Source organism: Musca autumnalis, unplaced genomic scaffold (assembly GCF_047663935.1).
Source record: "Musca autumnalis isolate F117 unplaced genomic scaffold, ASM4766393v1 scaffold_4, whole genome shotgun sequence".
NCBI classification, from domain to species: Eukaryota; Metazoa; Arthropoda; class Insecta; order Diptera; family Muscidae; genus Musca; species Musca autumnalis.
The window spans coordinates 47,333,509-47,346,943 of record NW_027411977.1 but is presented as its reverse complement, the minus strand read 5'-3'; positions in this window follow the sequence as shown (position 1 = coordinate 47,346,943).

The following is a 13,435-nucleotide window of genomic DNA, read 5'->3' as shown; positions in this document are numbered from 1 at the left end:
AGTTCGGCCCGGCCGAACTTAACGCTTTTTTACTTGTTTAAAGTTCAAAAGTTTTGAGGAGGATGTACTTTAAGGAATGGATCGACATAGTCCAATTTGAAAGTGGATCTTGTTTTGGGATTTATTCTTTTTCATAGATTTTGTGCCCAGGAGTCATTTCAGTTGGTCAGCAGGTATACCGCGTACTATTTTAGTGACATTTTTTAACTTTTGGGGGTGGGGGAAGGTACTGAAAGGTGCGCACCGATAGTGCCAATCTTCAAACTTAAACTTAGTTCGGACTAAATACAACGAAGGCCAAATTTTAAACCGAATCGGCTGATCCGTTCGAGAGTTATCGTACGCATAGTGCCGTAGGGATTTTTATAGCTTTCGGGCTATTTTCTCAGGAAATATGGACTTGCCTCTAAAAAAACTTGCGCTGTCGTGATGGGGGCAGCGAATACAAATTGTTACAAAAAGCGATTCAAAAGCAGGACTTAAACTGCATTTTTCCGAAATTTTGTGTGGGAGGTAACTGAATGAGTTGACATATATAGCCCATATGCAAGCCTGATCTATGTCTCGTGGAAATATTACGATGCACAAAGGATGGACCAAATCCTCGAACATAAACTAAGTTCGGGCAAAATATTACGATGGCCAAATTTTAGATCGAATCGGGAGATCCGTTCGAGAGTTATCGTGCGCTCCAACCCCTACACTTCTGCCATAGGGGATTTTTACAACTTTCTGGCTATTTTCTCAGGAAGTATGGACTTGCTCCAGATAAAAATTGTACCTTCGTAATGTGGGCAGTGAATACAAGTTGCTAAAAATCAAAACGATCCGAGAGCAGGTCCTAAACTGAGCTTTTCCGAAAATTTGTGTGGGAGGCACCCGAATGAGTACGCCGATACAGTCCATATTGGAACCTCATCTATGTCTTGTAGAAATATCACGATGTGCAAAGTATGGACCAACTAGGTTACTCCCTTCAAGAGTTATCGAGCGCACAAATTTTAAGAACGTTTTCGAACTTTTGTGGTTGATGTACGTGAAGGAGTAGACCGATTTGGCCCTTCTTCGAACTTAAACTAAGTTTGGACAAAATATTAGGAAAGCCAAAGTTTGGACCAAATCGGCTCAACCGTTTGAGAGTTATCGTGCGCACCATATTTCGTCCAAACAAACTTGGGTCTAAAACCATTATTTCGATGAGGCACATTTTGCCCGTATGAAAGTGTTAGCATAAATGCTGAGGGTATAAAACCAATCTCGATGCTTCAAACGACACTTATAAGATCGCGACAGACGACGAATCTTGCTTTAAAGCCCGAAACAAAACAAAATCCAACGAATGTTGTTCATGGAAGAGACCTTCAAAGCAAATTGTCGCCTGTTTCTTCTGCAAAACAGACCGTGTGGCGACTATACAGCTTGAGAAAAAGTCTCTTGAGAATTTCGAAACACGAACAAGAGAAGACGAATCGTTTTGCATTATGACAATGCAAGCTCTCACACATCGATTCAAACCAGCGCCTGTTTGACAGAACAAACCGTGGAATTGATGGGTCATGCACCGTACAGCCCTGAGTGGGGATCCAGTGACTTCATTTGATTCCAGCACATCTGGAAACAAAGGCGTGGTTAACGATTTTCGTCGCCAGACGATGCTGTAAAAACATTCAGAAACCATGTTTTGGAGGTGTCTCAATCAAGACACTGTAAACAACAAAACACATCGTCGTATGTCAAACTGTCCTGATTACGCTTAGACTAAAATCTGTCAAACTTTCCATAAAAATGTTAAATGACGTGTGGTGACACTGAGTGTTGCCTAGGCCAGGAGGTTTTCTAGTGCCCCTCGTAACACAACATTATCAATGTGGTCACTTGTTTTATGATGTGGTGACTTCTATGTGCCCTTCTGCATGTCGGCATGCCTAAGCCTGGTTCTGGAAGCTAAATTTGCCTATAGTTGGGCCAAAAATATTCTCCCTTCCAAGTTTTTGCATAAAAATCGCCTAGGATGGCTTTAATGCCAAGAGCAGTGCATCGATCATACGTTTTCTCAAGTCGCTCGTAAAAATATCTTTAGTTTGTTCGTCCTTGTCTTCGGTCGGGCCTGGGCGTAAATAAGGCTAATGTACATGCATTTAACTTTTGTCCTAACTGTCGCTAGTCTTTCATCCACCAGCGACAAACTCTTTTAGTCTTCAAAAAATCGATGGCACTATCGATAGTATCGAATACTTTTTAAACATTTAATTATCGACTTAAAAAACCTGATTTAAAATCTATTGAAATGAATAGAACTTACGCGGCTTTTTGGGTCTGTGGATGTGAGAAAGTAAGTGCGTAGTCGCACATACAAATTTTTCGGAAAAGTAAATTGGACTTTTATTAAATAAATTGTTTTTCTCCTTAACATGTTTGTGAAGTACTTGTGCAAAATCAACAAAAGCATAGACAGTTCCGCCATTTTTATTTCCAAATTAACGATAATATCGATAGCTAGCAGTTTTTTGAAATGAAATACCAAAAAAAATGTCTAATTTTGGGAATATCGATTGTTTGCCAGCACTACTTGCTACTTTTAGGTATTGGTGGAATGGATTTGTACTCGTGAAGAACTTTCACAAGTTCGCGAACTGCACCATCTGAATTTAGAGTTCGCAGATCATGGTCCTTACAACGTTTCCGGGTGTGATTTGTTGTTCTTATACTTTGTGTTTTCATGGTAGTTGGTTTCTTTCTTCTTTCTCATCCGGGCCTTCGACCGGTATCAGCAGAGTTTTGACGTTCACAACATTTTAATGGATGATAGTACGGTATCTAGTTCTAGTCACATTTCCAAACGATAAACTCTCAACGTAGATCTTGTTGTCCTTCCAATCCCGATCCTGTTCGATGTGGCTTTTAAAAATCAATTATTACTTCATTTCATGGATTCCCATTGACTGCGGTAGGTCCAATCGTCGACTAATCTACTCTTAATAATGCGCTAAATCACTTTTATTGAGTATTGGGATGATACTAAATCAAGCGTGATAAAATTATCATTGGTAAATGCTTTATCTATCGTTCATATGAATCACATAACAACTACCACCTCGACAAAAGAGACAGCACTAAGAAATATTTGGAAAAAAATCTTGCAAAAGAATATCTGAGCTCCCTATTAGAATTCAATGATATTTCAAATCTTTGTTGAATTGTCTCAGCTCAATGTAAGTATCTTAAATGAGCTGAGAAACAATTGCAATAAAGAAGATACATTTCAGCCTTCACATAAAAATCACATTGCTTTGTAGAAGGAAGACTCAAAAACGATTTCAATGTAACAAAACCTAATATGTTGTTTATATTAGAGCTTTTTGCAGGGTTAACCTTCTTTATGAGGATTTGTTTGAAATATAAGTAATGGAATTGACATTTAAAACCCAGTCGGTTTGTTAAATCCGGTTATATATAAACGGGGTATAAGGCACAGTTTTGTATTGTTTCAAAATCGGTTGGTTGCACGTACACAAAAAAGAGCAAAACAAACAAAATCCATGGACAATCTACAAAACATTTGAAAAATAAAAAATCCTGCCACCAATGTTGCCAAACATACGGCAATTACAATGGGGTTTGGGTTGTGCGAATTTATCCATACATATTGTAAATATCCTGCGGCTGATAACTTAATCGTTTGCAGCGACAAAAAGGTTTGTGGGTAAGTGAGGGAATCTTTGGTTTTTTGTTTTCGAAACAGAAACAATTTTAAAAAATTTCACCAAGCCTACTGCTTTGAATGGTGGTGGTGGTTGACGGTTTTTGTTTTTGCTACTGTTGCAGTGTGTGGGATTTCCATCAATTGGTTGTTTTCATTGTTTTGGCACAAAATTCCACAATATTCTCCAATACAAAAGGATTTCTTTGCCTATCTCTCTCTAAACCCGCAAAACAAATTGCAATATACTCGGGGCTATTTTGATGCGATGTGAACAACGAACGAATGTATGTAATTTTGTTTTCCCATGAAATTGTGTTAAAAGGTGGATACATTATGCCGGGATCCGCACAGAGTTGCGAATTAAATTTGCTCGCCGCCCATGGTATAGAAAAATCAATTAAATCGTCAGTGTATTTCTTTTTGTTCTCTCTGGGGGTGTCCTGTCAATCATCGAAGATTGACCTTTTTTGGGTCTTTATATTCTCTGACAGATGAAGTGAGAATAAGAAATTATGCAATCAACACCTGTTCAATAAAATCGTGCAGATTTTCTTGTTGTCTGTCTCTGAAGGAAAAATTGTACAGGTTATTTTAAAAATCTGCGAAAAAATTTCATTTTGAACATTTTTCCTATAAGCCGAACTAATAAAATATTTCTATTCGTCTCTATTTCTTACACTTGTTTACACACGGTGCGCCTTAACTAAATTTAAATGAAAGCTGCTTCACCTGGGAAGTTTTTGCGGATTCTGAAATACAATGTTCATAGATGAGAAAAATCAAAAAACAAAAAACAAATCGCCGGAAGGATTTTCAAATAAATCGCCGTCAAAGTTCACATTTTCAGGGTTTTTTTAGGTTTTCACGATTTTGCTTGGAAACCACGAGCCGGATCGTAATGGTACTAGATAAAATGTTGTAGCAGTGAAAATTCTCTACAAGATTGACATTTATGACTTTTTCTTAGGATTTACAATTTCTGTGATATTGAAGTGGGTGACGTAGGGGATGGAAGATACCAAGCAACGATCCTGACCGGTTTTAACATGGCAAAGTCCAGGATTTATCTTGGTCCCTTTTTCATCTCAAGTGGATACTGACCTCCCCGTGGTGTCACCTGGGGAACTGCCTTTAACACACGTTAAAGGTAGTGAGCTAACATGTACCGCGCGTTCACCCATAAGAACGTTAAAAACTTGGGTTTGGGCGTCAGGTTAGTAACCTTCCCCTAGAAAAAACAGCCTACTATGAAAAAACGAAAGAAAAGATCAAACCCCTCTACAGTTGACGAACCCCGCAAACGTTTTAAGGACCATGATCTGCGAATCTGCACCTGGAATGTTCGCACTCTTTATAAAGAAGGTGTAGTCTTCGCATTGGCAGACGTACTTGAAAGTACAAGGCCGATATTATTGGAAATACGATGGATTGGGGAAGGCGTCACAACAACACCTAAAGGTGACGCACTGTATTATAGCTGCCATGACGTAAAGCATGAGTTTGGTTGCGGATTTGTAGTTAGTCGGAGACTAAAACATCTGGTATCCAGCTTCACTCCACTGAATGAAAGACTTGCTGCAATTCGAATAAAAGCTAAATTGTTCAACATTGTTGTGATAGATGGAAGACATTCATCCAAAGGTACGTACCCGTCTAAACGTTGCAAATAAAGCACGAACAGACACAACGCGGAAGTTGGAAATCGATAGGCTGCAAACACAATAGATAGCCACAGCATATTTCACTCAACTATCCCAATTGCTTAACGCGAGCACTCCTTGTCCCGATAACATAACAACACAATGGCAAAATATTGCCCACTCCATGCAAACAGCCGCAAAATCCATACTTGGATTCCAGAGACCTCCGCAAAGGAATTCATGGTATGACCAGGAGTGTCGTGCTGCTACCGAAGAGAAAAATGCGGCGTATAGAGCTACTTTGAAATCAGTAGCAACGCGTAGCGCATGAGAGATATATTGGGAGAAAAAGAGAGAAGAAAAACGTCTTTTCCGCAAGAAAAAGAAAGAGATGGAAAAGTGGGAGTGTGAAAAAAACGAGATGTACAGGAGCCAGAACGAAGTCCGAAAATTCTACCAAAGAGTGAAACATCAAACTGATGGCTTTGGTACAGGCACATCCTCCTGTAGAGACCAGCAAGGTAATCTGGTAACAGATACAGATAGCGTGCTCAGGATATGGAAAGAACATTTCTCCAATAGGCAGGTATCCAATAGTAGCAAAGATGATGATACCACAGATCCAATCCCAGAAGATGGTATAGAATGTATACCGCCCGGCCAAAATTATGTAAAAACAGCAATCAACCGGCTGAAGAATAATAAAGCCGCAGGAGCAGATGGCTTACCAGCCGAGCTGTTTAAAACCGGAGGCGACGCGCTGATAAGGTGTATGCATCAGCTAGTTAGCACCATCTGGCAGGAAGAACGCTTACCCGACAATTGGAACATGAGCATCCTATGTTCCGTCCACAAGAATGGATATATGACTGTATGCTCCAAGTATAGGGGCATAAGTCTTCTCCCTATTGCCTACAAGATAGTGTCAGGGATATTGTGCGAACGACTAAAGCCAATGGTCAACGAAATAATTGGACCATACCAATGTGGCTTTAGACCTGGCAAGTCCACCATTGACCAGATATTTACCCTGCGGCAAATCCTAGAGAAGACCCAAGAAATGCAGATCGACACATATCACCTTTTTGTCGATTATAAAGCAGCATTCGACAGTCCCCTCCGATCAAAGGTATTCCATGCAATGTCTGAATTTGGTATCCCCGCAAAGCTCATCCGCCTTTGTTAGATGACTTTAACTAATACTAGCTCCTCAGTTAAAATTGGAAAGAATCTCTCCGAAGAATTTCGTACCAAAAGAGGTTTCAGACAAGGAGACAGCCTTTCGTGTGACCTATTCAACATTTTGCTGGAAAAGGTTATACGAGATGCAAATGTCAAATGAAATGGCACAATTTACAGCAATAGCCACATGCTACTTGCTTATGCTGATGACATAGACATCATGGGACGATCAGTAAAGGAAGTAACTGATACCTTTAGGAAGGTCGAAGCAGAATCTGCGAAAGTGGGTCTGGCGATAAAACGGCGAAAAGACCAAATTGATGGTGTCGACGCGCAAAGCGTCCATAGAGCTCGTACCAACTGTGGAAGTTGGTACCTAAAATTTTGAGGTAGTTAAAGACTTCGTCTACCTCGGCACTTCCATAAACACAACAAACAACATCAGTTGTGAAATAAGAAAAAGAATTGTATTGGCCAACAAATGCTACTATGGTTTAAGTAAACAATTTAAAAACAAAGCCACATCCCGTCAAACAAAAATATGACTATACAAAACGCTGATACTACCCGTGCTAATGTATGGCTCCGAAGCATGGGTACTTGCGCAAGCGGATAAGGCAGTGCTTGGTGTGTTTGAGAGGAAAATTCTTCGAAAGATCTACGGGCCGATTTGCGTTGACGGTGAATATCGACGTCGTATGAACCACGAGCTGTATCTGCTATACAAAGACATGAATATAGTTAAACGTATCGAGACCCAGCAAAATTTGACGGAAGGGGTTCTTTGCGATGACGTGATTTCATGTCATCTTTTGCATTGGTTCAAAGGAAGTCGTGAAAGATCCGATCTTTTCATTAGGATTTGAACCAATGCAAAGGAAGTCGTGAAAGATCCGATCTTTTCATCAGCATTTGTACCCATTCCATCGATCCAATAGAGATGATGTTTGTGTTTTTATTTACACACCTGTTTATTTTCATTTTGGTATGTTCCAGTACTGCAAAAATCTACTAATTTTTACTATTTTTTCCGATAACATAAAGGAAAAATTTTTATCGTAGTAAAAATAAGTAGATTCTTGCAGTTTCTGGAACAGACCAAAGTTGTTAGAACTGTCGTCGTGATGTTGTCTTACATTTCCTGCATATCAAACAACTAAAAATTCTAAACAATTGGTATTATATAAAGCTCGAAATGTCTGCAATAAAAATGAAGTCCCAACCATCGAGCTAAAAATAGAATTGCACTGCACACATTGCTATTTTAAAAGTTCCCTTGTCTGTCTAAATCTGACATAGAATGAAATCAATTAAATCTCGCTTCTTGGAATTTGAAAAAAAAGTCCGAAACGAAAAGGAACAAGAATCTGAAAATAAAGAAGAAACGACTTTTGGAAAGAAACAATTAAAAATAAATTGATTAAGCATAAATGGTATTTTCCATAAAAAGTCTCTCCTCCCCGTTCGTTACATTTTGTTCTTAGAGATCCCTAAAGGAAGCCGGGTTGTAGATCCCTACATACATATTTTCGTCACTAAACAAAAGAGTATAAATTACCAAAATGTTGTTATAAAATACATAACAAAATTATAAAATAAAAGTAATTTACGAAATAAAAATACTTAAAGGAGTGCATTTGGAGTCCATGTCGAAATCTGAACTGGTGATGGGAAGATAATTGAAAAAACCTTTTGTAAGATGAAGGAATATCAGTTGCGGAGTACGGAGGAAGTAATCTTTTGCGTTGCAGCGGTGGTGATTACATTGCAATTTTGGATGTAAACTTTTTGCTGATAAAATAAATGTTGTTTTTTCATGAATTCGTTTGAATTAATAAAGAGTTTTGTTTTTCATGAAAACCCTATTTCAATACAGCATTTCCATTTTCCAAACAAGACATGGAAATTTCATGCCAAGGGGTTGGTGAAAATGACATGCCAAAGCATTGGTTAAAATGATATGTTAAAGCATGGGTGAAAATGACGTGTCAAAGCATTGGTGAAAATGACATGTCAAATCATTGGTGGAAATGACATGCCAAAGCATTGGTGGAAATGACATGTCAACGCATTGGTTAAAATGACATGCTTAGGATCCAGAAAAGAACGTCATCTTTTGGGGTCCACGCTCATATAAAATTCATCGATGAAGATGCTAAAAAGATGACATGCTAGATCACTTGCACCCATGATTGAATGTCATCTTTGGCATCGAACATTTTGCTGGGGATGCAACGATTGCGTTGGCTAGGCCATATCATAAGAATGAGCGATGATGAACCCGCTAAAAAGGCGTATGAATACATGCCAGATGGCGGTGCACGCAGAATCGGCAGGCCTAAGCTTCGATGGAGCATACAAGTGGATGAAGAAATGAAAAGGCACGGTATTCCAAAAAGTCAAGCGAAAACCAGGAGGAATGGATATCTTTTCATAGTTCGGTCTATGGAACAAATGTTCTGTACTGGGCCAACTATGTAAGTAAGTGATATTGAAGTTCAAATTGGGCCAATGGACTGACTGTATCGCCTCCTTATAAAAAAATATCATGCAATCCGTAGTGTGATTTCGTATTTAAAAGATTGAAAATAAAAGGAGTCATGCATTTTTGAAATAATTTATTGCAATTTCTATAGAAGAAGTGCGATTCTCCAACTATTTTTTTTTGCGTTACCAAAAAAATAACTAAAATTCAATTGCTTACAATTTAGATTTTTAACGATAGTTTTCATTATGTTAGCGATCAAAAAAGGTAGTCGTTAAGTTCTGCCTATAGCAAGAGTGCTGTCAACTTTTATTCAAACTTGTTATACCCTCCACCATAATACGGACGGTATAATTAAATTTGTCACTCCGTTTGTAACACATCAAAATATTCATCGTAGACCCTCTAATGTATATATATTCTTGATCAGGGTAAAATTCTAAGTCGATATAACCATGTCCGTCCGGCTGTTGAAATCAATATGCATCTTGCAATTTTTAAGATAGAGCTTTGTAATTTGGTATAGAAGTTTCTATTACTCCTAGGATGTTTGGTATTGCAAATGGCTGCAATTTGGTACTTAGTCTTCGTTGGGGGTATAAAACTTTCCCCTGCAATTTTGTTGTATGTTCACATAGCCCTCAAAGAACGGTACCTCCCGATTTCCGGTATTTTGAAGGTTGTGTCCTTAATATAGCTTCGAAATTGCTGAAATTTGATATTTAGTTCTCCTTTGAGGTATAAAACTTTCCATATGCAATTTGTCGTCGGTATAGGTCCACGTCTTCATATAGCCCACATAGAATGGTACTTCCCGGTTTTCGGTATTTTGAAGGTTATAGTCACAACAACCCACCGAAATGGCAGAGACTTGGAATTTAGTCTACGTTGGAAGTAAACCCTTTCGGACTGAATTTTGTCGGTATAGGTCCACGTTTCTATAAAGCTCCCATAGAACGGTACCTCCCGATTTTCGTAATTGTGAAAGATGTGACGTCAATATCCCACAAAAATTACTGAAATTTGTTATTTAGTCTTTCTTAGGGTTATAAAATGTTCCAGAAAAGAGTTATCAGTAAATGTCCACGTCTTCCTATAAAATTTGGTATTTAGTCTTCTTTGAGTCTAAAAACTTTACGCCAGAAATTTGTCGGTATAGGTCGACGTTTTGATATAGCCCGAACGGTACCTCCCGAATTTAGCCTAAACGAAAGGAAACTAATTGTTCAATTTTACTTAAATACCACTCGTGGTGGATAACACTGTGCAACATTTTTAAGGTAATCTTGTGCAAACAATTCGAGCTGAGGATTTTTTGAAAGTACAGACCCAAACGACAAGAAACCCTAGTTGGGTTTTGTTGTGTCAGATCCAGCTCGAATTGTATGGCCCCATGAAAACATGGTTAAATATTGAGTTTTTATATATATATCTTTATATCTATATCTATATATATCTATATCTCTGAAACCAATGCGAATCTTCTTCTGACCTCTGAAGCAAATTTGTAGATAAGGACAAGAATGAAATATTTGGAGAAATAATGAACTACATTTACTGCCTCAAATTTCATAATATATGCAATTTTTATACATTTCGCACCGTATCTCCAAAACCGTTAATTTTTTCTGAATATTTTCTTTTGGAATGTAATACACAACTCTTCAGAACATGTCATTGTTGTAAAATGCCTTTATGCCGTTGTTTTCAGTACATTGTTCAACGACGATTTAAGAAATCCGAATTGCGAGAATAAACTGTTGGTGTGAACTGTGTTTGAAATACGTGTTGTAAAAGATATGATACAAAGTACCGCTGAAACAACATGAAGTAAGCATTTTAGAGTTTCAGAATGTTCAAAAGAATTGTTGAGAACTTTATTTGGAAGATTTTTGCAAAATGTTACTTCGTTCAACTCCCAATAGTTTAACCGATACTGACCAGAATTTCAGAAATTATGTAAAATTTTCTATATTTTATAAATTTTGATGGCCTAGATGGAATTTTTCTTATGTGGTTTTTCAAAAGATAAATTCTACTAGTTTAAGGCTACAATATTGCTAAAGACAGCAAGGCTAAATTCCTATTCGATTCTGAGATAAAGGCCTGATAAATGCAAAATAGTGTAGATTTAGCCCGGTTTAGATGAGGCCATAAAATCCGAACTGGATCTGACAGGACAAAACCCTATTAGGGTTTTTGTAGTCTAAATATGTACTTTCAAAAGTGTTGCGTAGTGTAATATAATAAGTTCGGCCCCTCCGAACTTAAAGCCGTTCTTACGTGTTATTTATAATTTTGCGTTTTAATTTTACTGATTTTTGTCAGTAACTCAAAAAATGAGTTAGATAACACTGTGCAAAATTTTTGAGCCAATCGCGTGCAAACAACTTCTGTCCAGAATTTTATGAAAGTAGATGACCAATAGGCAAAAACCATATTTGGGTTTTGTTTTCTTAGATCGGGTTCGGTTTTTATGACCCCCTAAACATGGTTAAATATCGATTTTTTAAAACAAATCGGGGCTGTATCTCTGAAACCAATACGAAACTTGTTTTGACATCTGCAGCAAACTTGTAGATAAGAGCAAGAAGAAAATATTTGGAGGAATAGTGAACTCGAAAAACTGAATTTATTACCTCAAATTTTATAATATATCTAAAAATTCTATAATTTGTGTATATTTCGCAGCGTATCTCCCAAAATGTTAAATTATTCTTAATGTTGCCTTTTGGGAAAATATTCTCTGGAATGTAATACACAACTCTTCAGAACATTATATTGTTGTAAAATGCCTCTATCGCCTTGTTTATAGCAAACTTTTCAACAACAATTTGGTAAATATTTCAATAATTAATTGAAATCTCCAACATGAGAATAAACAGCCTGTATGAACATTGTTTTAAAAATGTTTTGTAAAAGGTATGTTATGAAATACCCCTTAAACAACGTGAAATTACAATTTTAGAGTTTCGGAATGTTCTGAAGAATTGATGGTCATATTATTTGGAACATTTTTAGAATGGCTACTGGTTTCAAATTCCAACGGAATTTCAGAATTTCAGAAATTATGTAAACTTTTCTATATTTTAACGAGTTTCATGCGCTAGATGCAGCTTTTCCTTGTTCATCTTTGGAGGCCCTACGATCAATCGTTACCTTGTGCTGGGTCCCGGGGCATTGCGACATCGAGGGAAATGAAAAGGCGGATGAACTGGCACGTCGAGGATCTGAGTCAAACGACATCGAAATCGATAACTCAATCAGGCCACCCCTGTGTCACTTCATGCGGATCCTAGAACAAACATACAGGGAGAAGGCTGGTCAGATTTGGAATAACGAACCTGGCTGCAAGGTATCAAAGGCAATCTGGCCCAACCTCTCCAAACGGAAGACCACTCCCCTACTCTCTATGAGAAAACCCGACCTAAAACTAATGATTGGAGTTATCACGGGACACTGCAGGATAAGATCAATGACCTGCAAATGGGATAGAGATGACCCCACGGACTACTGCAGATTATGCGAAGACGAAGAAGAAACAGAGACGATTGAGCACTTATTATGCCGTTGTCCAATGCTCAGGACCAGGAGAATTCAAACAATGGGTGAACATACGTTGTCATCTCTGACAACATTCTGCCAAGCCAAGCCGACAACACTGCTTCTTCTCGCCAAGGGTCTGAAGTGGCTTCAACAAGAAACAAACTACAGCATCTTAATACGGCAAACCTCCTTACTCGCTCTCTCTCTCTCTTTACAAATAATCTCTCAATCCGTAGCACTTACTTAATCATTCTCAACTTTCTTCTAACTTACTTAATTATTCCTTTTTCTTACTTCTAAACTCGATATGCTATTATTTCTTTTCTTTTCTCCTACCCTTACTATAGGATGAACACAATGGACCATAAGGTCTCCGAGTGGAGTGGCTGTCCAACACGACAGCTGCGCGTCCTTTAACCTAACCTAACCTAACCTTGTTCATCTGTTTGGCACATAAGTTCTACTACTTTAGGGCTACAATATTGCTGAAGGCTGCAAAGGAAAATTCTTATTAGCTTCGGAGAAAAAGGTCCGATCACTGGAAAAAAGGCTCATTTTAGGTCGGTTTAGATGAGGCCATAAAATCTACATATACCCGATCTAAGAACACAAAACCCAATTAAGTTTTTTATACCCTCAGCATTTATGCTAACGAGGGTATATACACTTTCATACGGGCAAAATGTGCCTCATCGAAATAATGGTTTTAGACTCCAAGTATGTTTGGACGAAATGTGTTTTAGACAATTTGAAGTCGATTGAGCAATGTCCGTCCGTCTGTCTGTCTGTCTGTCTGGCTGGCTGGAGCGCACGATAACTCTCGAGCGGATGAACCGATTCGGTTCAAATTTTGGCTTTCGTAATATTTTGCCCAAACTT